We start from the raw sequence: 26,146 nt of genomic DNA on the forward strand, positions 1-26,146 counted from the left end.
ATCTAAAGAGAACTGAGCAAATTCTACCCTTTTAAGTACAGTATTGTGGAGTTTTGTCATTTGTGGTCTTATGTTAAATCTATATAAAAGATACTTATTTTTCGTATGCAACTTGTGTGGTATCCATTTGTAGTGTTGTCACTGGATTACGGTATGTGTTCACAAATGCTTCACACACTGCCTCTGAGATAAGCCTGTCTGCTCGTGCCAAGCTACCAAGGGGGTGAGCAGGGGTTATTTTAGGAGTGTACCCTCTTACCCTGACTAGACGCAAGGGTCCCTATTTGTCATATGTACCTAGCTATGCCAACTAGATATCCCCAAATCTAACATTGGTGGGCAACGGTGAGGATTCTGGACTTGCATTTGTGACTCATATACAGTGATTGGTGAACACTGCTAGTGAGTGAAGACCAAAACGCGACCACATACTTTATGGTAGATTTCTGTTTCCTGGAATTTTCTATTTTTGCCAAGTTTTACCATCATGGAGAAAGCAGAATCCATAGCCTCTCTTGATTTTGGGTGGGAAGAGGAGAAACTGGAATGCTACAAAGTAAGGCAGCTGAAGCACTTCTGCAAGAAATTCAATGTTTCAATTATTGGACTCACCAGGAAGGAGGAGTTCTACAAGGCGCTGAGGGCCTGGGTAGGAGCAAGGAATACCCCTGAGAATGAGGAAGGTGGTGAAAATGCAGATGTGCTGCTGGAAGGGCCACTGAGCCTAGGAGGGAGGAGAGCACCTTTCTCCGCAGGTAGCAGTGTTTCTGCCAAGAGTCTGTCCCCAGAGGAGCTGGAGGATAGAGAGAGATGTAGTAGGCATGAAATGGAGCTGGCCAAGCTCAAATTGGGTGGGCAACTGGAGTTAGAAAATAGGAGATTGGCCCTAGAGGAAAAGAAAATATAGTTGGAGCATGAGTTAAGAATGAGGTAGCTTGAATTGGAGCTCGAGTGGCTTGAGGCCATGAGTGTCTCAACCCAGCAACAAGAAATGAATTTTCTAATGCTGAGGGAGTAGTACACACACCCAGAGATGTGGTGCCTGACTTGAAGGAGGGGGTTACCATATACCAGGAGGTTCAAGGACATGAGGTAGCTCCAGTAGTGCACAGTATCCCTAAGGAGAATGGGTAACTGGCGCAGGGTTTCATGGTCCTAGTGGTGGGAGGGACACTCTACTGACTCTAGATGAGAGGTGCAGGGAGAGGGGTTCCCCCAAAGTTGAAGTTCTGGTATGTGAGTGTGAATACCGCCCAGAAGAGTATGGGTTGAGTGACAGAGACAGTCCGAAACTGTCTTGCCAATCTCAGGAGAGTGGTGTGGAGTATGTGTGTGAGGCACTGGATGGTGAGGTGAAGGATAGTTTGGTTAACCCCTGTGGGGGCTGTGTGATACAATTGTGGGAGATCATATTGTAAGTCCCTGTTTCCCAGAGCTATGGCAACACCTGTTGGAGAGTGAGTTCTCTGACCCCAGGGAGCTCACTTGGGAGTCAAACCTTTTGGTGGATTCCAGAGGATCCGGAGAGGCATGGGGGAGTGACCCTGTGGGGAGTGGCTCAGGTATCTTCCAACCCAGAGTGATGGAAGGGGTGCAGAGTAGCCCAGCTAGGTCCAGTTGTAGTGGGAGGGGTGTAGGGGCTCATGTCCTGTCTCAGTGGAGAAGGAGTGGGTGTGGGACTGCATGTCCCCGGGTGCCTGAAACCCAGTCTCAGAGCCTGGATTGTGCTTTAAGGGAACACAAGGTGGGGAACCTAGGCTGTCCTGATGGGCCGCCCGTTGAGGGAGATCCCCTAGTGTCTGGTGAACTGGGAGTGTCTGTAAGCAGGCCTCCATTAGTTCTGGTGTCTGGCAGTACTGCTCCTAAGTGGAAGGTACAGAAGTCCAGACTGAGGGGTGAGAGGGAGAAAGAGTCCCCAGTGGAAGAACCAGTGGGTCAGGGGCCAGCCAGAAGCGCTGCATCACCAGTGAATGACCATGGTGACACCACTTCTGTCCATGGGGGATCTTCACACACTGTCAGATGGACAGGGGTCGGGAGAGCTGCGCCAAGCAGACTATCACACAACACATGAGTTATGTGTTACCCTCAGGTGGGGCATGCGTGCTCCCCAGGGAGTCCTGGTGCACCAGGCAAGTGTTCAACCGCAGGGGTTGGGTCCTAGGTTGGGAAGACAGGTTTAGCTGTTGTCTGACCTGGAGGGAGAAACAACTGTAAACAGAGTCCTGACCGGTTGGTCTTCTAGGGGTACCACCCCTGATGGGAGGGTGCAGTACTCTGGAAGGGGGTGCAGATGCCTATCTCTTCTACAGGATAACATCTGAGTTAGCTTTTTAAATGTGTCTTTTCCAAATGGGAACAGATAACCAGTTCAAAATGGTGTCTATAGGACCAGCATTTAAAATCGTACCTCATGGTGAAGTCGAATTTTAAATTGCCATTCTGAAAATGCCACTTTTAGTGAGTTGGCATTTTCCAGCCTTTTCCATTTAGTGCCTGTGGTCTGTCTCTGGTCGCATTACTGGGTGTAGCTTGAGGTAACGGGTTTTTAGGAACCCGTTGGTGTCAGGGGATAACACCCGAAGACCTCTGAGTTCTCCCTTGTTCCGGACCACAGAAACACGGAGTCTTCTAGTCGCAGTCAAAGATCAAGTTTTATTGGTAGCTACCAAGTAACACGTGTCCCAGAAGTACACCACACGGAGAGTAGGTTCTTGGGAGACTGTTCGTTTTTACAGAACCAGCCTTCTCCTTATATATCAAATATATGGCTTCAAGCAAGAATTCTTGAGTTTATGGTATGGCAACACACATATTTCTACAACAATACAAAGAGCGAAGTCATGTAGGCAAGCCCATATTTTAGATGTCCAGTTCGTGATAGATTACCCGGTTAGGCCCGGAACTCCCATCAGATATCGATGAAACACCAATAAAGGAAGGTACAACCCAGCCATAAAACTGACCATAAACAAGATACGTGGACAGGTGCATGTTTGTAGAAAGCATGATCTGTATGTAGTGAATGGTTCGTGGAATGTTATGCGTAGAGGCTATCGTATTCGGCCACTGGGCGAGGAGCTGCCTAAACAGGTTTGGCCGAAGACAGTGGAGTCAGTTGGGACAGGTCAGGGGAAAGTCACGAAAGGTGGACGTGTCTATTTGGATCAAGCTCGACCTTTAATTGACTTAACATGAGGGCAAGATGTAAGATGGATGCCGTTCACAAAATGGAGTCTAAGGGTTGGGACGGAAACTGTAATTTAGGGGTGTTGGCAACCCTCGATTGTAACGTAAATACATAGGAATGATGTCCTACCCATTATCGGTTCATAGACACCAAAATCGTTATGGTACGTTGAGGTTTTGTGATACGGGTATTGGACCCCGATATAGACAAAACAACAGGGTCCAGATTTTCAGTACCACAGACCCTCCTTTTGCCCTCATATAAGGCAATAACTCATGCTAATCTGAGTCCAAATCGGTATGACGAAATTCGTGGAGATGTTGCTGTAGCATCATTCTGTTACTCAGCTCGTTCTGTGACACAGGCTTCCGTACACATGAGGTAGCACAGAGGCCACATAGTGCAGGAGCGCACTGTATACACAGGCAAAACATGAACAGAAGTGCCAAGATCATCCCAATGAAGATCAAAGTTTTCCATCCCCAGGCAGCGATCAGTTCCCAGAACCACCCCAGCAAGGACCAATCCCCTTTCTCAACGTGAAGGGAACCAGATATTTCGTGCAGTTTGGAGATGGCCTGGTATACTGTCGGTGCGTTATCAGGGATGAATATGCAGCAACTGGATTGGATGACTCTACACACACCACCACGATCGGCGAGTATAATGTCTAAGGCAATTCGGTTCTGAAGGGTCATAAGTCGATCCGACTGAAGCTCGGTTGTCAAATTGCCAAGGGCTCCGGCCGTCGTAGTCATGGCGGATTCAACTATCCTTGCTAACTGGCGAATATTCCTGCTGTTCACCATAGGCCCCCAAAATGGCAGAAAACCCTTTGTAAAGTCAGCGAATTCCTGACCCGCGGTGTCGTCTTTACTCATGACACCCCTAGCTGTCCTTGTCGGATGGTAATCTGCTCTGGCCGTGTAGGTGGGAGGCAGCAGAAATGAAATGAAACACGTGCCTGAGAAATCAGGGGGCAACCACGTGTAGGCTTGGTCGTGGCAAACGAAATACGTGCCTTTGGCAGCCAAGAGTATAGGGGAAGTTCGGGAAGCAAATACGTATGTTTCCGTGCAAATGCTCCTTCCTAGCTGTGCTGTGGGGTCCCTACCAATACCCTGTAAGCATAAATGACCTCGGTGGGGCACTATCCAAACTGGGCCGGATTTCTTTGCTGCCTGGCTCTTGACCTGGTAAACCCCATGTTTGGTCACGTTCCGACGGGTGTAGGGACTGAGTTCCTCTTTGGGCATTGTCAGATATGTGTCGATATCCCTACTCATGTTCCTTATCCCTGCAATCAGTGCCTTGTTACTGGAATCGCTTGCAGCGGAACTGGTCGGGTATGGTTCTAGGGAGAATAAAAACATGGTCTGGAAAGCCCACAGAGAACCATAGTAGCTAAATGGCAAAATGAAGTATGGGATTCCCTTATCGGTTGTGTGTGGCATAAGTCCGCATATCCAACAGTTGGATGTGTTCATTATGGACTGGTGTTGGTGTAGAAGCTGAATGAAAGAGTTGTTTGTAAATTCGAGTCTTCGGGCAGACTCGTGTTCAGGTAGAGAATGAAAGTAGTGTGGAGAAATAGTGGGAGGAGGTGGTGTCTGGGTGTCATTTGAAAAGGTAACTTTAAATACGAACAAAGTATAACCAATAAAAAACACAAGTATGCTACATAACATTAAAACACATAATATCAGGAATCTTCTTTTGGACAGTATCGTGCATAACTGCTTTTTGAAGTTCGTGAGTCTGATAGGTCTCTCTACCCTCGGAAACTCCATCCTCTAGTTGCTGCCCGCGGTGGTTGATTGATGCTCCCAGGGAGCGCGCTCTGCTCAGTCCGGGGTAACTCCCGTGGACCAATCAGAACCGTGGACCTAGAACTTCCCAGTTGCACTCCCCAGACTTCAACCGCGACCCTAGCAGCAGAACCAGATGGCGGTTCGAAAAATCAAAAATGAGCTAGTTCCCAGGGGACGAGAGAGCTGAAAAATCCAAAAATAGTTCTTAGGGGAAAAAGGAAATTACATTAGATCAAACTTTTATTAGTTCTTTTGTTTAGACCGTAAGTTGTATCGTCGTTTCCCAGGTACGGTGTGATCTTCAAACAATGTCTTAGGTTCAGTAGTGTCCAATTGCATAGACGGTGACACAGGTCCTTGCAAAATGTGACCACTCTCTTTTTCGGTACTAGTTTCTTTCAACCGTGCATCGCTGAAAGGGATGAAACGACGTACGGATTCTGTTTCAGAGTCGGCAAGTCCTTTGTTGACCCACCGGTCGTATGGAAGGGGTAGAGGGACCCGTTTGCAGTGGGTCCCATGCACCCAGTTCTTCTTGCCTTCCACTCGCACAGCAGATCTTGTTGAAAGTAGTACTAGGTGCGGTCCGGTCCACCTCGGTTGTCCGTTGTTGGTGCGCTGAAAGTTCCGCAACAGGACCCATGAACCGGGTTCGATGAGGTGACCAGGATCGTCAGAGGCTGGTGGAGAAGAACTGTGAACCTGTTGGTGTAAAACACGCAATTTAGTTGTCAATTCGCACAAATAGTCTAGCAGCACGGGGTGCTCTATCTCGCTTAGTTTCTTGGGTCTCGGCACGCCCCAGACGTTGGCTGGGCGGCCAAACACAATCTCATGGGGGCTAAGTCCTAATCTGGAGTGGACAGTCGTCCTGGTTGACAAGAGTGCTAGAGGCAAGGCATCAGGCCATTTAAGACCTGTACTGGCTTGGATCTTGGCTAGTTTGAGTTTCAGAGTGCCATTGTAGCACTCTACTAATCCAGCTGATTGGGGGTGATTGGCAGAGTGGAATTTCTGGTGGATCCCTAAACACTCACACACTCTCTTCATCACGCATCCTACGAATTCACTTCCGTTATCACTCCAGACAATTCTAGGCATACCGAACCTAGGGAAGAACTCTTTGACAAGTGCTTTGGCAGTTGATAAAGCGGTATTGTCCCTAAGGGGGTACGCTTCCACCCACCTTGAAAAGGCACAAACAACAACGAGAACGTACTTCAGATTGTTGCACCTCTCCATGTGGATGAAATCGAGCTGCAAAACCTCGAACGGGTACGTTGGAGGCGCAAAATGACCAGCTGGAGTTGGCGTTCCCCTACCGGGATTGTACTTCAAACACACCATACAGTTTCTGACCACGTTTTCTGCGTACTTTGGGATATTGCTATTCTGCCATACTGGGGCCAATAGTTTACATATTCCTCTCAAACTAATGTGTGCCATTCCGTGAGCCATCATCACTACTGCAAATATGTATGCATTAGGTAACAGCCATCGCTGGTGTTCCGATAGTTCGACCCAACAACCATTCGCATCCAATCTACCTGTGCTTTCTCTCCATTCATTCACTTCGTTCTCAGTGGCCTCGGCTTGTATTGATTTTACGCTTTCAATGGTGTCCTCACACATTCCCACATCAGCAATCCATCTAGCGGGACCCATAACATACATTCGAGTCATTGTGTTCCTTGCAGTCTCTTTCGCAACCTCATCTGCGAATGCGTTCCCGCGGCCAACATCATCCTGAATCTTTTTGTGTGCACTACATTTTATAATGGCGACCTGTAGGGGCAAGGTGAGTGACTCAAGGAGCTCATTGACTAACTGGCCATGTTGTATCCTTGCACCATGGGACGTAAGGAATCCACGTTCACGCCATAATCTCCCAAAACTGTGAGCCACGCCAAAGGCATATTGGCTGTCAGTGTACACATTCACTCGCTTTCCTTTTGCCAGCACACATGCTCTGGTAAGCGCTACAAGTTCGGCGGCTTGTGCAGAACCGTGGGAAATGCGTGCAGTCTCTACAATGGTGTGTAATGTCGTTACGGCATATGCTGTAGTCGTATCACCATTTGGCAACTTGAAACATGAACCATCAACCCATAAAGTATCATTGCATTCGGGAAGGGGAGTGTCTTGTAAGTCTACTCTCCCTTTTGTCTCTTCCTCTGTCCTGAAACAACAGTCATGCTTGTCAATCTTGTCTGTCTCTGTCGGGATGGGTAATAACGTAGCGGGGTTGAGTGTATCACACCTCTTTATATGGATGTGACTTGCTAGCAGGGTAAGTTCGTAACTGGATAGTCGAGCGCTAGTAAGATGTTGCGTCTTTGTCCTATTTAGCAAAATGTCTACTGCATGCGGAACCATTACGATCAGAGTGTTATTCATGACTAATCCAGCAGACTGTCGAATGCAGACAGCTGCTGCGGCGGTTGCTCTTAGACAACTTGGCAGTGCCTTAGCCACAGGATCCAAAGTTGCCGAAAAATACGCGCATGGGCGCTGTTTGTCCCCAAAGTATTGCGTTAGGACTGATAATGCACAACCTTCTTTTTCGTGGACATACAATGTAAAAGGCTTATTGTAGTTGGGGTTTCCCAACACAGGAGCCGAACATAATGCATCACGCAACTCGTGGAAACTCGTCTGACAATCGTCAGACCAAGGCATAGGATTAGGCATGTCTTTGCGGAGTAGTGCTAGTAAGGGTTTGGCTAGTAGTGAGAAATTCGGTATCCATTGTCTACAGTACGATGTAATGCCCAAGAAGGCTCGAACTTCTCTCTGTGTCCTTGGGGCACTTAGTTCTGTAATTGCCTGTATTCTTTCTGGTGTCAGTCTCCTTCCCTCCTTCGACAAGATGTGACCTAGGTAGGTCACTTCTTGTCGGCAAAATTGCAATTTGGAAAGAGAGACTTTGTGCTTCATGTCACATAAGTGACGCAATAGCGACAACGTAGCTTCCTTGCAAATCTCTTCAGTGTCTGCAGCGATTAGTAAATCGTCTACGTACTGGACCAAAGTTGACCCATCTGGCAGCACAATTGTGTCTAGTTGTGTTTTCAGAGACTGACTGAATATTGATGGGCTTTCGCAGTAGCCTTGAGGGGCGCACTTGAAGCGGAAGCTTCGTCCTCCTAAATTGAAGCCGAAAAGGTCTCTACTTTCTTCGGCGATCGGGATGCTGAAGAAAGCGTTCTTCAGATCAATCACCGAGAACCAGGCTGCTGAAGCTGGAACCATTGTTAATAAAGCAGTAATGTCGGGGACGACTGGAAACTGTGGTATAACTACCTTATTTACTTCTCGGAGGTCAATCACAAACCTATACACAGGGGGTTGTGAAGGACTAGTACGTTTCAAGACCGGTAAAACTGGACTGTTGCAAACGTTACCTGTTGTTTCCTCGATAACATCTTTATCGATCAAATCATAAACGATCGTTAACAACGCCTGTTCGCAGTCGTTAGAAATTTTGTATTGGGGAATACGTGGCAATCTGACGTTGGCTTTCAAAGTTATGACATACGGTGCTATCTCCAAACGACCTACATCGTTGGAACCATTAGCCCACAGTGTATCAGGAAGTGATGACAATTCTGTCGGAATACCTTCTTTTGACAAATACATTGGAGAAATGACTTTTCTCCCCAAAGTAAGTTGTACTCCCGAGGGAGAACAGTACAAAGTCGCATATAACCGTTTTAGTAAATCCAAACCTAACAAATTTTCACCGCAACCTGTTGTCAAAATGAGGGGTGCTTCTAATTCATAGGGACCAACAGAAAGGGAAACAGGACTAGAGATCGGGTTTCTAACAGGGGCGCCAGAGAAGCCTACTGAGACATTCATTTCGCCAGACAAAGGTGCGCCAGGAAGTTTTGAGTGCATAATAGAACTTTTCGTAGCACCAGTATCCAGCAGAAATGGCTCTGACACTCCTGAGGTAATTACCTTGACATAAGGTCCATTCTGATCTACTGGAACTGAAACAACTCCCTCTCTTTGTCCATGGCTGTCCTAGCAATCATTACCCTCGTTTTCGTGTTCGGTGCAATAGTCGTCGGCATAGTACTGAGCTGACTTGGATGATGAATTATTCTGTTGATCAAAGCTATTCATGGATTTCTGAGGCGGAAAAGAAGTTATATTCTGAGTGAAATTTCCACGGCCTCTACCTCTAGGTGCATGCTGAACACCTCTTCCCCTTACACCTTGAGTACTGTTTAAACGTCGCGCAAGGGCCGGACAATTACCTTTAAAATGACCCTCTTCTTTGCAATACGCACATTGATTCGGGCCATATGTAGGACGCTATTGGGAAAGCTCGTTTCCTTGCGCGTCTCTAGAATACTGCTGATTCTGTTGATAATTGGGCGGGCTAGCCATACGAGGCGGATAGGCCTGTTGGAGAAGAACTTTAGTTTTTAAATCTTTCGTCTTTTTGTCTGCTTTGTCTAGCTCGTCTTTACGCCTATTTTCATAATACTGGGCTGTTGCTAAAATCTGTGCTGACGTAGAGACAGCCCAAGCACTTTCAGAGTCTTTTAGTTTATTACACAGTTCAGGAAGCAAATTGTGCACAAATTTGTCTACAAACAATCTTTGGCCACCCTCGGTAGCCATATCCTGACCACTATGGTCAGTGAAAGTTTCCTCAAATCTCGTGAAAAAGTCAGACACATTCTCATCTTTCTTCTGCTTGCACGCTGATAGCTTGTCCCAGTTTACGCGTACTTCAGGCATAATTGTCTTCATGTACGCAATAATTCTACCAGGAAGTTCAGCTATTAACGGCTCAGGTTTGAAACCACCGACTTGTCTAGCATCTGTAGTCGCAATATTCGCCCATGAGTCACCTAATTCCTGGTCATGATCTGTATGACGTATCTTGCTCCATAAAGGATGTGGAACAACGTTCCCAAATAACATGTCTATATCCGCTAAATTCATTATGCATGAGCTTGCAGTTTGGGACAATTCCTTATAATACCCAGTTGGGTTTTTACGGGGGTCGGGTAGTGTCTGCTTGAGTGCTAAAACTTCGGATCTCTTCCAGGGGACATGTACCCATACACGCTGGAAATGAGGCAGAACCGGTGGAACTGCGTTTGCATCACCTTCCCTCCAAACAGGAGGAACCTCTCTCATGGGGTACTGTCTCGCTCTCTTCCTATTAGATGTACCACATTCAGACGATGACGCAGAATTACCACCTGTACTTCGATGTGATAATAATATCTCTTCTGCTCTTTCAACGTCGGGACCAACTATCATACCCTCCCCGAATCTAAATCGTAACCTACACAACTCTGGCAGGTTGCTCTTCTGACCATTATCTTCCAAATCCTCACACAGGAAAACACACATCTGTTCAAAGACGTATCTTTGTGTTGGTTCATCCCATTGACGGAAAACGTTCATGACAGATTCTACATCATATCTCGCTGTATTCATAGCCCAATTCCGTGCTAACTTATTCAATGATTCCCTTTCCTGATAATCGGGCATTTGGCTTCGTAATTGTCTTCGTTCCGTGTTAGGGGTCGTTTTAGGCGACCGAAAAAGTGGTGAAGGAAAGTTAGTAACAATGCTGGCCATTTTATGCCAGACGGAAGGTGAAAGTGGAGGAATAACTGGTGGTAGAACAGAGTCACGCAAAGCAGAAACAGAAATGTTCGTAGAACGAGTATCAGGGAGACTAGAAGGTGCGCTAGGCGAAATTTTGGAAGGAACAGTAGGAGGAGTAGATGTGATCGGTGAGCCTTGAGGAGGCTGCGCCAGAGAAACAGGAGCCAGCTGAAGAGTAGCTGGTGTGTGCGGTAAAGGAGCCTGTATAACAGCTACCAGAGGCGCAACTAAAGGTTGCGGAGGAGCTGTGGCATTTTGTGCATAGGGTGGTGGCGAATTTAGCAAATGTGCCATTAATGGATCTTTTTCGGATCCTTCCTTTGGACCTTGTCCCTTATTTGGCAGCATCGGGTAACATTTATCTATCGCTAGTTTCTTGCTCCTAAGCATCTGTTCTCTTTCCTGCTCTTCCTCGTTATCTCTGTATGCAACGGCAGCTTGCACCATCGACATACCTCTTTCTCTCTTATTTTTCTTTTCTAATTTAATTTCTTTTTGTTTGGCCTCTTTACGCCATAAACGGAAAGAGTCAAACATCGCCGGCCGGCCTTTCTTCTTGAATAATTTGACCTCTAAGTTATCTAATATTTCTGAGTCGAAACTACCATATTGGGGCCATTTTAAAACACCATCCTTGCGGGTGTATCTCATCCATACTTCGTTATATGTTATAGGACCTACGCCATGCTTCACATAGAGCTCATACGTTGGAGTTCCAATTGGAGGAACCGGACAAGAATCCTCTAATCGAGAGTCCTTACTATAACCAAGACAAAACAAGTTTCCAAGTTTGCTAAAACTAGGCATCTTCGCTCACTAGTCTAGCTTCAAACTTCAAAGGATTATCTGTTACGATATTTCTCGTGAATACACGAGTCCTTCGGCTTTGGGGCTTGCAAGTTCCAAATCAAAGCGTATCTCAAGGATACCAAAAACTAAGGACAAACTAAGGACTGGAGACGCTCCACTTATACTTAACTGAAGTAATTGAAGATCGATGACGTCGCTAGAAGACTCGTCTATCGTTTCGCTCTACCAAGGATCACTGGGTCCAAAACAAGGCGATAGTCAGGGCAGCAGTCCTTCGTAGCCGTCGGGACGCGGGGAACCTCGCAGCAAAGACCTTCGGAACCACGTCGACATACAGGGGTCGCTGAAGTGGCTGGCCGTCCTCCGGAATTTTCACACGAAGCTCCTCACGAACATCTGGCATGGACCGTCACCGCTTGATATCACCCAACGTTGGGCGCCAACTGAGGTAACGGGTTTTTAGGAACCCGTTGGTGTCAGGGGATAACACCCGAAGACCTCTGAGTTCTCCCTTGTTCCGGACCACAGAAACACGGAGTCTTCTAGTCGCAGTCAAAGATCAAGTTTTATTGGTAGCTACCAAGTAACACGTGTCCCAGAAGTACACCACACGGAGAGTAGGTTCTTGAGAGACTGTTCGTTTTTACAGAACCAGCCGTCTCCTTATATATCAAATATATGGCTTCAAGCAAGAATTCTTGAGTTTATGGTATGGCAACACACATATTTCTACAACAATACAAAGAGCGAAGTCATGTAGGCAAGCCCATATTTTAGATGTCCAGTTCGTGATAGATTACCCGGTTAGGCCCGGAACTCCCATCAGATATCGATGAAACACCAATAAAGGAAGGTACAACCCAGCCATAAAACTGACCATAAACAAGATACGTGGACAGGTGCATGTTTGTAGAAAGCATGGTCTGTATGTAGTGAATGGTTCGTGGAATGTTATGCGTAGATGCTATCGTATTCGGCCACTGGGCGAGGAGCTGCCTAAACAGGTTTGGCCAAAGACAGTGGAGTCAGTTGGGACAGGTCAGGGGAAAGTCACGAAAGGTGGACGTGTCTACTTGGATCAAGCTCGACCTTTAATTGACTTAACATGAGGGCAAGATGTAAGATGGATGCCGTTCACAAAATGGAGTCTAAGGGTTGGGACGGAAACTGTAATTTAGGGGTGTTGGCAACCCTCGATTGTAACGTAAATACATAGGAATGATGTCCTACCCATTATCGGTTCATAGACACCAAAATCGTTATGGTACGTTGAGGTTTTGTGATACGGGTATTGGACCCCGATATAGACAAAACAACAGGGTCCAGATTTTCAGTACCACAAGCTGACAGCTGCCCTTTACGTATTTGTCCTAGACATCCACACACCTTAGGGAGCTTAGGTGTGTCTCGATGGACCATCACTGGCAGTATGGGAGGGAGGAGATGGACACAGCCCCACTTACACTTGAATAGGCTGTGTCCTGTCCCTGCACAAAGGGCTGCATGCTCACAGTTAGTCTGGAGTGAGTAAAGGGAAGACAGGATGCTTGGGGACTTCAAAGGGAAACCTCTAGGAGCTTCTCCCCATTTAATAGGCAGAACTCTGTATAAGAAATGGACCTCAGACACCACAACTGCTGTACACTTCTGGGCCTGTGGATGCTCTGCCAGGAAGAAGGGCTGCTGTTCTGCTGAAGGACTGCCACTCTGTTGGACTGCACTCAGCTGGACTCCTGCTTTGCTGTGCTGACCTGCTGCCTGCTGCCCTCTTGCCTGGGTGAGAAGGACTGGACATGCATCTCTTGAACTGAGAGGCCAAAGTGACTCCAAGGGCTGGTTGGCTGGCCTCCTGATTGGGAGCCTCAGGGACATAGTCTTCCAACAACCTTGCATCTGCACCTGGACACTGCCATCTGGTAATCTCCCCCGCCAACTGGTGGCACTCCAGTCCATGTCCCTTGGAAGTGGGCTTAAGGTGCTTTGCCAGCCCCTGTGGATCTAGTAGAATCAACACATTTCCTCTGCTGCATGGTGAAACCCTGAGCAGAACGGATGAATCTCAGCTGCTGCATAGATTGGACATGTCGCAAAGACTTGCATCGCTGCCGCAACCCACATTGCCTTCAGAACCACCACCACAGGACACATCCTTGGTAAAGACCCTCGCCTCTTCTTGTCAATGGCAGCCTCAATGACAATGTGGGACTCCACATCACAGCCTCGCAGCTCTTTGGAACCAACACATCACCTCGATTGAGCACTGCATCTTCGATGCCGAACTGTGCATTGTAAGTAGGGCTCCCAGTTTTCCGTTTAAACTGATTTTTACATATAAATACAGACGGAAAACAATTTTTCCTTTGTCTGTATTTATATGTAAAAACAGGAAAATACTAGAAAATTACGGCGCTGCCCTGCTCAAATCCAGAGCTATCTCGCCCCCCCATTGTGTGTGGCAGCCCGGGATGAGAAAGCTTCCCGGGCACACACACAGCCACACCCGAGCACTTCACAAGTCTTTAAGAGACCATTTACATGTTAATGATGCTTTGTTGTTGTTTCACCCCTTCTAAGAGCCCCTGCAGCTCCACTCTGATTGTTGCTCTAAGATTCAGTCCCCCCTCCACCCACCCCGCCCCCCCGTAATTTGACTCTAGTTGCGCCTCTGGGCAGAACATTTTATAACAAGGATTTGTGACCTGTTCTTCATACGAACTCCTTATCAACAGAAGGCCCCGGATAAAATCATTTTATTTAATAAAAAAAAAGGAAACATGTCACTCTGACCGGGTTTTTACTTAGCTTTCTAGTCTTGGATGTAGACTGTGAAAAGGAACAGAAATCACCAGCTTTTCAGGACGAGCGCAGACTTGTGGCGACACACACATACTCACACACACCTCTGCCAAAGATCTGATTAAGGGCAACAATGGTCAAAATAATAAATAATTAAATAGCACATGGATTCCACCCATATGCCCTATAGCGCTACTCGGGAACCAAAACGATTTTCAGCTTACTCCTTCGACCTGGACATTTGAAGAATAAAAGGAAGTTAAAACCGCAAACTACAGTTTTTTGTGTAGTGCTTGCTGCCAGATTCTTACGGATTCATAGCACTGCAAATGGGATAATGTGCCGAGCTTTGGAAGGGTTAAAAACCAAGACTGCGCAGAGATTGAACATGGGACCTGTATCTTCCACAATGGTTATTACTATGCGTGCAAAGCCCATTGGGCTCAAAGGGCTTTAGCTGCTCAGAAGCCAGTACTGTCTTGTTCTATTCTCTATATAAAGAGAACAATATTTGGGCTCTGGAACGCATAGAAAAAAATACAGCCATTTAAATGTACACTCTCATATTTCAATGCACAGTCCAGAATCTTTACCTACACACCGCATGGCTAATTCCAGTCTTTGCCAAGTGATAGCACAAGGCTGGCGGCAGAGAAGCAGAGGAGAATGCTAAAGTGAGGAATAAAATAAATGAGCAGAAACATTGTTACCGTAACTGCCGCAAAGTCTTGTTCATACCTTTGGCATGCCTTCATGAAGTACCTGTATCATACTGTACATATGTACACATAGGGCCTTCTCATACAATCTTGGCTAACGCTCCTGTTTTTTAAAGCTGAAGAATTGCCTAACGTGTACACATTGATTGGAAAATAAAGGCATCCCATTCCATTCAGGAGAACCATATTTCCAGTGAGTACGACGTTATTGAACAAAGACAGCTTCAGTTCCCCACATATTCTGAAACACATTTAGAATCTGTGTACAGGTAGGAGCATTTTTTGCTGCCCCGGCCCTTCAGAGAATTCACCATCTCCAAGGCTCTGCCTCTCAAGTGACCTCTGCGCCAGCCCTCTGCCATTTCAACTCGAAAGATACCTGTTAATATCTGAGACTCCAAAAGAACCAGGGCACACCATCACTCACTCATCGGGGCCAAGCAGATTGGTACTTTCTCTCCAGTACTACCCTATTACGGTAACCAGTCCCCAAAATTCGCACTTCCACATCGGTGCTGTCCGGGCTCTCACCTGCCCCTTCTCCACCTAGGGTCACCAACATCCTGCTATGGCCACCCCCTACGCCCCGAACTCCTCCTGTCCCAGGCCCCATACAGTTGACCAGCTCTGCCCACTGATGCCTTTAGCCTACCCACCCTCCAGACAGATGTGTTGTCTCTGCCTCGAGTGTCCATCACTATCACCCACTCCCACCTGGCGCCCTTGCTTGCTCACCCCCCCTTTCTTTGTTACCACTCCGCATGTTCATGACATAATGACGTGTAATTCCACAGCCTGCAGATCCCAGCAGCTCGGGCTCACGGCATACGCCGTGGATTCCACGCATCTCAACCAACCTCCACCCAGGGTTTTAGATGGAAATACAGAAGCTCTGGCACATGTTTGCTCCTGATAAGTGCTTGTACTCTATCCTAATGTGTCTTATAACAGAACTGAGGAGCACAGGTACTCTCCTTTTCAAATTACTCACTACCGGACCATTTCAAGCAATGCTAAAGCCACAACAAATCGCTAGTTTAAGTGAGCGCATGTGTGCATTGTCAATTTAAATAAATGTGGAAAAATACCAGCTGTAGCTTCGTCTTTTGCTTGTGGCAAAAATAAATGTGGATAAATAAGAAAAAATGCCCAAAAAAGAAATATGGATAAATACAGACGGAAATTGCAAAAAATAAACACCATAAAACCAGGAGCCCTAATTGTAAGCCCCGCCAACAGATCACCTTTTGAGCCAATATCCGGTTTTCCTTCCTGCAAGGTAGAGGTAAGACCTCCCTCTGTGGGAGGCTTTTATTATTCCTGAACCTGGGAGTCATTCACACTACTCTCCAGGAGGGCAGACGTCTGTCTAGTGGCCAGAAACTGTGAAAAGTCACTGGATAAACTGGGCAACAGAATGGCACTTTCTAAAAGTTGCCTTTCCATAATTGTGACAATAAATTTGACTTGGGCATCAAGTTGGGTTTAATACCACTAATACTTTGATAATTTGAAGTACCCCTGTTAGTAGTCCCATTCAGTGAGATGTCAGCCTGTAAGTCTGTATTAGCCAAAGGGGTTACTAACCTTTCCAAACCAAAGTGACAATTTGGGAAGGTTTACTGTTAGGACATATTAAATTGTATGTCCTACTTAATAATATACAGCTCTCTGCCTTAGGCTCAATAAGCCTTCCTTAGGGTAGACTCACATAAAATGTTAAGCGAAGTTGGGGTTTTGCCATTGCTGTACTCTGAGCTCAGCAGACTGTGGCAGATTACGGACACAGAACCTGCTCAGCATCCACCCCTACAAACAATGCCCACTATGAATGAGAGCTATTGTCTGATAACATGGTTGACACCAGCCCTATCTTATCTATCACAGGATCCCTTAATAAAACTCTGCATGGCCTGAGAGAAGGATATAGGCAGGGAATCAACACAAAAGGAATGGGACAGGGCCCTCACATACCCACAATATGTCTCCCGTAATGCCCAATTCCAGTATATCCAGCACAACATTCTGCACAAGGCCTACCTAACCCCGGTGAGACTGCACAGGATTTTACCAGTATCAACATCATCCTGCCTTAGATGTATTGAGACTGAGGCAGACATGGAACACATGTTCTGGAGTTGCTTGCTGGTTAGGGACCTCTGGCTAGCAGCCATAGACATGCTTGGCGAAATAACAGGCCTCACCAATCTATATAATATGGTGAGAACCATTCTGGGGCTTATAAGCCCAGCTGTGCAGGGGGCGCTGCAGACCACTTCATTGATTTAGCAATGTTGATGGTCCATAGACTAATTGCCATTCATTAGAAGGCTGGAGTATTACCCAGGGTAGGATATTGGAACGTTGTAACACTTAAGGTGAGTAGACTCAAAGCTGTGGCGCTAAGGCGGGAGGAGGCATGAGGGTTATGAAAGAAATCCATTGTGGCACACTGGGATGGTCTCATGGCACCTTACAGGCACCCAGGTAAACTCTGACTTGCAGAACTGAAGTAGTGGTTCGGTGGAGTACCAGGTCCACTTCAAGGGTACTGGCCTCCTCACCCATTTATGAGCATGCAGGAGGTAGTAGGTGGGAGTGCGGTGTGCGCAGAGAGGATGTGGATCAGGTACTTGAATATATTGAGTGATAGGACTTACTATACCAGGGTGAGGGTTGTGAAGGGCCTCAATAGTGCAGGACTGGTGGGACAGCTTTGCCCTTTCACGAAGTGCTCCGTATGACTGCTGGTACCTTGGCTTATTGTTTGAATTGGTTATATGTTTTTATGCTGTGCAGAACCTATCTCTCCTGATTAGATTGAAAATGCATAAAATGCTCACGAGGCAGCGGAGGGATTACTGCGTGCATTGATGCGTTTTACCGGCTGGCATGTGTGGGCCTGAATAAGATGGTTAAAAAAAAACATGACAAAGTCAAACTAGCACTTTTAAAACTGCTTTTCCAGGCTACAGTGGCAGGTGGGAGTTATTTTGTACTTTATGGCAGGTGGCACAATCAGTACTGCAGCCCTGGGTGGACACTCTAACTTACATGTTTTGCGGACCCTTGGTACCATATGCTATGGATTTATTAGTAAGTCAGATTATTCCAATTGGGGGTAGCTAATTCCATAAACATGTTTTAATGTGTTAGAACACTGGTACTGGAGTCTAGTAAGCAGTTCTCAGCGCCCTCTCAGAGTCAAAACACGTGAGGGGGACCTGCACAAGCCAGTAGAGTGCAGAGTGAAGCGTCAGAAGCGTGGAAGCGTGAGTGAGAGGAGGGCGAGAAGAGGCGTCCTTACCATCTTCGGCCCTCTCCACCTCCCCCGGCTAGGTATCTGCTGTACCCTGCTGTACCCTGTACCCTGCCCCCCCCATTGCAGTGAGGTGCGGCACGCGGGGAAGTATGAGCGCAGGAGGCCGCCAGAACCAGAGCCAGAGCTCGCGGTCTCCTTAGCAGCCGCAGCTGCACCGGGCAAAAAGCGGGCTAAAAACGGGAGCGGCCCGGTAGCGGCAGGAACCGCTGCAAAGCTCTTTTTGCGAGGCTCTTTTTCAGGCAGCTGGGACAGCGGGAGCAGGAGCTCTCGGAAACCTTTGGAAATACCCCAGTGTCATTCCAGTGGGGGGTTACAACCGCGGTCTGTTCGGAGTGGAGCAACTACGGGAGACTGTGCAGAGCCAGCACCAGAGGAGCAGACTGCAGCATCAGGAACGGAGTTAATCGGCGTGAAAGCCGAAGATTTTTTCATTTTTTCATTAATCCCCCGCAGTCATACCCACATGCCCTGAAGCCATAAAAGTCGCAAAGGAAAAGGGAAAGGTGGCGGCTGCACTTGGGTCGAGCAGCAGGGGGCATGCCCGTGTTTCCCTGTACTGGTGGCGGCCACTCTCCCTGATTACACTGCGGCAGCAATAGCTGGGGGTTGGGCGCAGATTCTGTCTCCCCAACTGTCCGGCTGCCAGGTTGTGCATGAGCCCCGCTTACCTTCTCTGCTCTTGCCCCCCCCGGAAGTGATATCCACAGCAAGTCTCGCAGTGGTGGCGAAGCGGTTCGCAAGCTGCTACAGGGCCGGCTCAGAGGTGAACGTGGAGATACGGCAGGCAATGAACAAGACATCAATGTGATACTGAGGTACTGGGTCGTTTGAAAAAATAGTGCTCCTACACACTTTGAAATTGTATTTCTTCCCCCTTTTCACCTACCTGCTGTTAGTGCCACTACCTTTCCCTCGACGGCTGCTGCTCATGGTTGTCTATCACGGTCTGCCTGTCGCCATTATGCATTGTTAAACTGTGCATTTGAGGATTGACTGAGGTTCGCACTGAGGTCAGATTGCCATGCTGTTTGGTCTCGATGCGTGGTGCTACTGGCGGCTGCGGAACGAGCGTGAGTAGACAGGCTGGGGAGGCAGTTGGTCTACAGCTTGAATTGATGAGATAAGGGGAGACACGGAGCCGGAAAGACTCATCTGCCCTATGCTTAGACAGGCTGGCAAATAAGGAAGTTCAAAGTACCTATTCCAATACTCACAGTGGAACGCGTGCTGAAAAACCCTACATTTTATTGTAATCTAATTTTGAAAAGTATGTCACTGTTCATTGCACTAAGTATCATACAAGGTATACATGGTATCACAGACGGGCTGAATTACACACAGTTTCTCTACCAGGGAGTTTGATCGGTCCTAAATCATACTACATCGATATCACTGTACTACATTAATAACAATACATTCTGGGAGGGAACGGCTATCTGCCCCCCCCGACACGTAGATCACGTAAATCTAAAGCTCCAAATACCATAAAGAGCTCCAAGGCGCAACCTAAGGAGTTGAGACAAACACCCATCTCACCAATTGCGAGAATGTTTGAAAAATCCTCTAAAATCCCTAAAAAATTTGACTTTCTAAAGGATCCAACAGGAGTTCTATTGTCAATGCAAGGCGACCAAGCAATAGGTAATCTACAAACACCCATTATACCTATTAATGTTATACCACACAATAACCAAGAAAGCAAAAATAAACAACTTGGAATAAATGAGGCAAATATGGAGATCACACAATCTAACACCTCAGTGAACTCTGTAAATCAAATATCAATGGAAGCCTCGGATCAGGATGATTTGCATATAACGAGCTCACAAGAATCTGTTATTAAAGGTAATACCAAGGACGGGATAAAAACTGGAGACTCTATTGTTGATCTCAATGGGGACTCAGCAATAGTATCCATGCCATCTAGGTTACCTATTGAAGTCAATGTTGAAATAAGGAAAAATACAGCACAAATAGGGATACTAACAGCCAATAATCAAACCATCTTTAATACGTCGGATAGTTGCATACTCAAGAGTCAACTAAGTAAAGAGAAAATTGTTTCATTGGACATCGAAAATGACAGATTATCATTAAGAAAGGAAAGTAGAGAACAAGGTACTCAAATAAAAGATTCATTAAACCCCAAATCTGCCGAACCATTGAAACAAGCAATCAATGCAAACTCGGACAGGGAGATAACACAACCTGCGGGAGCTAAAAGAAGACGATTCTCTGAACCAGAACAATCATTAGACTGTGAAGACAATACTAGTAACAACGCAAAAGTCTTTATTAGTAATGATCTTAAACTGCAGGGGAGTTAAAAAAAAAATCATTGATAATCAGGACTTGGCCTCGGTTTGGGATATTTTCTATCAAACCTCAACACTTACTATCGAAGCATTATCACTTCAGTCTAATAAAATGGATATCCAAATTGATATTCTAAGCACAATGGCTAAAGCAGTAGCAGGAAGAGATCGCAAATTAGCTAACCTCCTCTCCCTGATAACCAGAGTACAGGCAGACAAATCGATATCCTATGTAGAATGTTCACACACACCAATAATGAACAAACTTGCAACTATACCAGAGGTTATAAGTACGATGCTAGAAGATATTAAAACAACGCTCAATAGCGGCCTAAAATGGTCATTAGATGGGAATGAAGATATGATTTGTACATCTGGAAGTAAAGAAAATAAAAAAGAGAACAAGGCATGCCAAATTGAATTTCAAACTGTTAATCGATTGACAGACCGACTAATTCCAAATATTCCAAATACTCGAGAGATTGTTAAAAATACTGAAACTGAGAAAGTAATCGCACAAAAAATGGAAATAAGCAAAGGATATATTGAAGTGGAGGAAAAAAGTGACACAGACCGGAACCCATTTATTATGTCAAAAAGGAACAAGAAAAAGTTACGCAAAGCCCGAAATAAAGCAAAACTAGTGGAACAAGTAGGATTAGTCCCTCTAGAGGAATCATTACAAAGCAGACCACTGAAAGGAAATATAGAAAATCAACCTACTAGGGAAATAACCAGGCAAATAAGTAACAAATCGCCAATCCAGACAAATGGAAAAATTAAATATTATGACATATTTGCGCAAAAAAGAAATAATACTAATATGGATAAAAATATGAAGGATGCCAACTCCGGAGATAAGCAACCTAAACAATATACACCAAACCACGTAAGTGCTAATAGTAACCTTTCAAGTGGTAAAGCCGAAAAAATCAAGACTCAAATAGTACTCAACTGTTGCAATACAAATGGGCCAATAACACAAGAAATATGTAACACTGTACAGGAAGAAAACAATGCAGGTACAATGTATGCTGTGCCAAAGGACCAACATCCACGACTTATGCTCAAAATGAAGAAACAAATCGGAATGAACTTTTTTCTACTGATCTGGTAAAAGAAAAACAGAAAACGCCTAATAAAACTATCACAGACAGAAGACAACTCCCTTGGATTGTACCAGCAAAACCCTCGGAACCTATAGCACTGACAGAAATTGTGATTGAAACAACAAAAAAGGAACAAATACAATTTATAAAAAGTGCTAACAGGGAAAGAGTTATAAATATCGTCAAAGGGGAGTCAAATTTCTATAACACAAGGGATACAAAAGACCATAGGAGGGAACAACTAACATTTAAACCATAATATGAGTCCAGAGGTCTGTGGAAAAGTAAATTTTGCCATGTTCTGTGTCCCTACGCGTCCTCCATCATATGTTATGTGCGCATGATTAATATGCATATGTATTCCCCATGTTCGATTAATGACGCAATTACAGTTGTGTCCATCTCTAGTATGCCAGTTTCCAGTTCTCGTGAATACTACGAATATCAGGCCTATGTAAAGTTACGTTGCCACGTTTCTCAGTGTGCACGTTATTCCATTGTAAAGTCCCCGTTTCTAGGCCTCAAAAGGGCCTGGACACCAGATTCAGCTCCTGTCTCCTGAGCCTCGCTGAGGAGCGATACAGCCCCCACCTGTATCCTCGACCCTTCACTTACTTCCTGCCTTGCAGTGCCCGGTTCAGCCTGGCTCTGCCTCTGAGTCTGCCAAGAGTATGTTATGATTCTAGTTATCAGTCCAGTCCTCCTTCTCTGCATTCCTAAAGTTACTGAACCGCATCAATAAGTTTCCGTCATTGTCTAGCCTTTACGTCTCCATGTAAGAGAAATACTGTATTTAATGGTCATTTAATATTCTTCATCACGCATTACATGTAGAATAATGCATGCTCCAGTCTTAGAATCAAGTTAGCCTTTCCCCTCCTGACTTCTAGTTTATATCAACATGTTCTCTAAACATCAGATACTAGATACTGTTTAGGTACATGTCGCCCTGACTCTCCAGACTTCAGTCTCTGCTCCTAGCACAGAGTTCGTAGCCCCCAGCTTCTCCTAGTAACACGTCATTGCCAGTTTGCGCGCACCATCAGGTTAGAGGTCCCGGCTCCTTAGGTAGCCCCCTCCATGTTTCCGCCCCATTTATGACATATTCTGTTACGTTTGCATCACATGTCTATGTATACGCCTCTGTTACACCTACTTTCACCCTTATCTTTCGCGACTGCTATTGACCACACCCACTGCTCCGCCTATCGTATGTATTGTAATGCAACTGTTTTAGTATATATGATCGTGTATTGTTATTAAATGTTAGCGCGCTCATCCCAGATCCAGCCCCGGCAGCTGCCGGGCCACGCTAGTCCAATCCGGCCCCCCTGCCGGGCCCCTGCTATTCTATTCCTATGCAGGTTGTCCTGTTCCTGTCCTTTATGCTGTAATAAACCTGCAAACTCCTACTACCTCGAATCTTGACTCTTATTTATTGAGCTATCTGCTATTGCTATGCCTAGACAAAAATAGATCCGGTATTATTTATTTATATACCACATAATGGCGCCCGAACAGGGACTTGCCCTTTCCCCACGCGTCGGTGAAGCCACGCCGGCCCCCTGACCCTCTGCAGTCGTGACGGAACTCTTCTGCGCACCGGCAGATATTTCTGCTTTAAGTATCCCTCAGGCCCACGGAGGAGACGGAGGAGGCGGTCCAGCATCCAGACGAGACGGTGGAGGAACGCGGCGAGTCCCGACCAGAGCCCAAGCCGAGAGTCCAAGGTCCGAGGTATCCGGAGGCCCACCCGTAACAGAAGTCCGAAGTTCGTCCGTCCGGCGTCGAAGCAGTCCAGTCCAGTCTGAGGCCTTCCGTTCTTGCTGCCCGGTGAGTACCGTTGCTGGGGTAGTATCTAGACAGGGTCAATCTAAATTGTCTCTGGTCCGATGGGTCTGGGTACGCAGATCTGAAACGAAGTGTTCACCTAGGTGGATACGGGTCTTGATGCGTCCCTTTATGGGACCGGTATGTTCCGTGCTGTTTCAGCAGCGCATCCAGTAATTCTAGTCTGTTCCGTTCTCGAGAAATTCATGTGTTTCTGTTCTCAGTGTTCCAGGTAGTATTCTGTCCGAACTGTTGCTTCATAATGTTATTCAATGTATTTTCAATGCCGTGGTATGCCTGAATTGTTTTCTCAATTGTTATTGTTCCTCGTGTATTGTATTGTGTTCAGATTCAAGTTTGCAATGTCCCTCTTTTCGAGATTACGTCAGTTAAAAACTAGAAAGGGTCTGCTAGAAGAAGCAGTTCCTGTCCCGCCTAGGGACAGTCCAGGTCATTTTATGTATCAGAAGCATGGCATAAGTGCCATATTATATCTAGATTTATGGGTAGAGTATACCAAACAGTTAGAAGAAAAGTATAGATGGCCTGTATCAGGCACATGGGATGCCGAGTGCATCATGCGAGTAGAAGAAGCATTATGGAAAAAGAAAGCCAGACAGTCACAGAAAGATGCCATCGAGTTATGGCGCAAAGAATCTCATAAAAGAACCGAAAAAGAAATCAGAAAGTCTGAATTAAGTCGAGAATCCTTAGAACGAGCCCAAGAAAGGGAACTAATCGAGATAGGTGAACGAGTTAAAACCGAACAGTCAGACAGACAGAGGCATGCTCTTATTAAGGGTATGTATCCTCTTCTTGCCGAGGGCTTGCCAAAAGCGACCCCGGAGGCATTCAGCAATTCTCCGCCACCCTTAGTTCCGACCAAGCTACGTCACAAACCGACCGCAGCTGATATTTTCATTTCGTCCTATTTGGACGACACAGTCCCAGAATATGCAAATCCCGCACCGCCAGTCCCTGTAAATCAGGCAATTCCCGCTCCTCCAGACACGGGAGTACCTGTTACGGTACCCCCGATCCAGCCCGCCATACAAGTCCAGCCTGCACTTCCATTTCCCACTCTGCCAGGACGAAGAGCATCAGTAGATGACTCTAGTTTAGGGGCCGCAGGGGGAGGTCTTCCAGGAACCCCGCCGCCACACAAGCGTTTAACGTTAGCCGAATTACATGCACAAGCGTCACAGCGTACGCCCAGGTATCAGTCTGTTGCAGAAATAAGAAAAGCCCTTGACGAATGTGGCTATGATCCAGTCCCAGGCGAGGATAATATGGTTTTATATTCATTACGAGTGAGAAAGGTGACCGAGTATCTAGTCACCCTACCAGATATGAAAGAAGATCTAGACAGAATATATCGTTTCATCCGTACAGGGAATGATCCAGAAAGTATTAGTGACGTCATGTGCCAAAGAAAAGTTGAAGTTCAGCTCATGCTATTAAAGTTTCTGATTAATTGTTTAATACGAGAACAAGATTATCCGACCAAAGATCGAGCCGAAATGAGAGTCTTGACAAAGTGGAGTGATAATATAGCCGAGGGTAAACACAAGACTATCAGTAGTATAGAGAGTATGTACAAGAAAATCCGTAAAGAAATAATAAAGTTACACGATCAACGTAAAGCCGCACAAGTAAGCGAAAAAGAAAATGACTCTTCTACTGAAGAGGTAGACGACGAGAATCCCGCCAGAATAGCGTATGTAGGAAAATCTAGATTTCCAGATCGCCATTTGCGCCTAGAACACAAGTCAGTTTTACATCATCCAGCACCAGAACAAGGTTCTCTGGAACAAGTATTTCAAGCTACCGATCACATTCTGAAATCACGAATCGGTTACAGTGAATTAAGTACTATGCATGAACAAGAACTAGTCCGATCAGCAGTCCGATGGATTACTGATTCTACCACTTTTCCAGACGAAATAGTGGCACAAATGTTTCTGAAAATGTCCCCAGCCGAGCAACGACTGGTGGGTATGTATATGATCCAGCACCTCATTACATTGTATGAGGGTCAACATTCTGATCCAGGTCCGTTACATGATGTCCTGAACGAGTTACTCCAGTATAAATGGAAAGGTTTAGGTACCGATTTAATTAGTGTCATTTTAGAACAGCGCCACAAATATAGTATGTTTCTGAACCCGCATTTTGTTCATGTCTCACCTCCAGAAAGTAAACCGTTTTACATAGACAGACAGAACCCGTTACGAGAAGTGCATCCAGTTAAGACAGACGGTGGTGAAATGCAACGAGTGTTTGTTTACACCCCGATCACAAAGATGGAACTCTTAGAGATGAAAAAGTTAATTCCCTGTCATGATAAAGATCCAGCAGGGTTCCACCGAGAATTAAAGGACATGCTCCGTATGGGAGAATACACGTATCCAGATATAATTAAAATGTTAAAGGTCCTGTTGCCCGCAGGGGTATATGAGAAACTCAAGGAAAAAGAATGGGAGGTGGGAGAGAAAAAGATCGATTGGGCAGTTCTAGAAGCTGAAGACAAGATACGAGTACCAGGTACCGGTCTTGGAGATAAATGTAAAGAATTACCTGAACTGTTAATACAAGTTTTGCCCA

This window comes from Lissotriton helveticus, chromosome 9, assembly GCF_964261635.1.
Source record: "Lissotriton helveticus chromosome 9, aLisHel1.1, whole genome shotgun sequence".
NCBI lineage: Eukaryota > Metazoa > Chordata > Amphibia > Caudata > Salamandridae > Lissotriton > Lissotriton helveticus.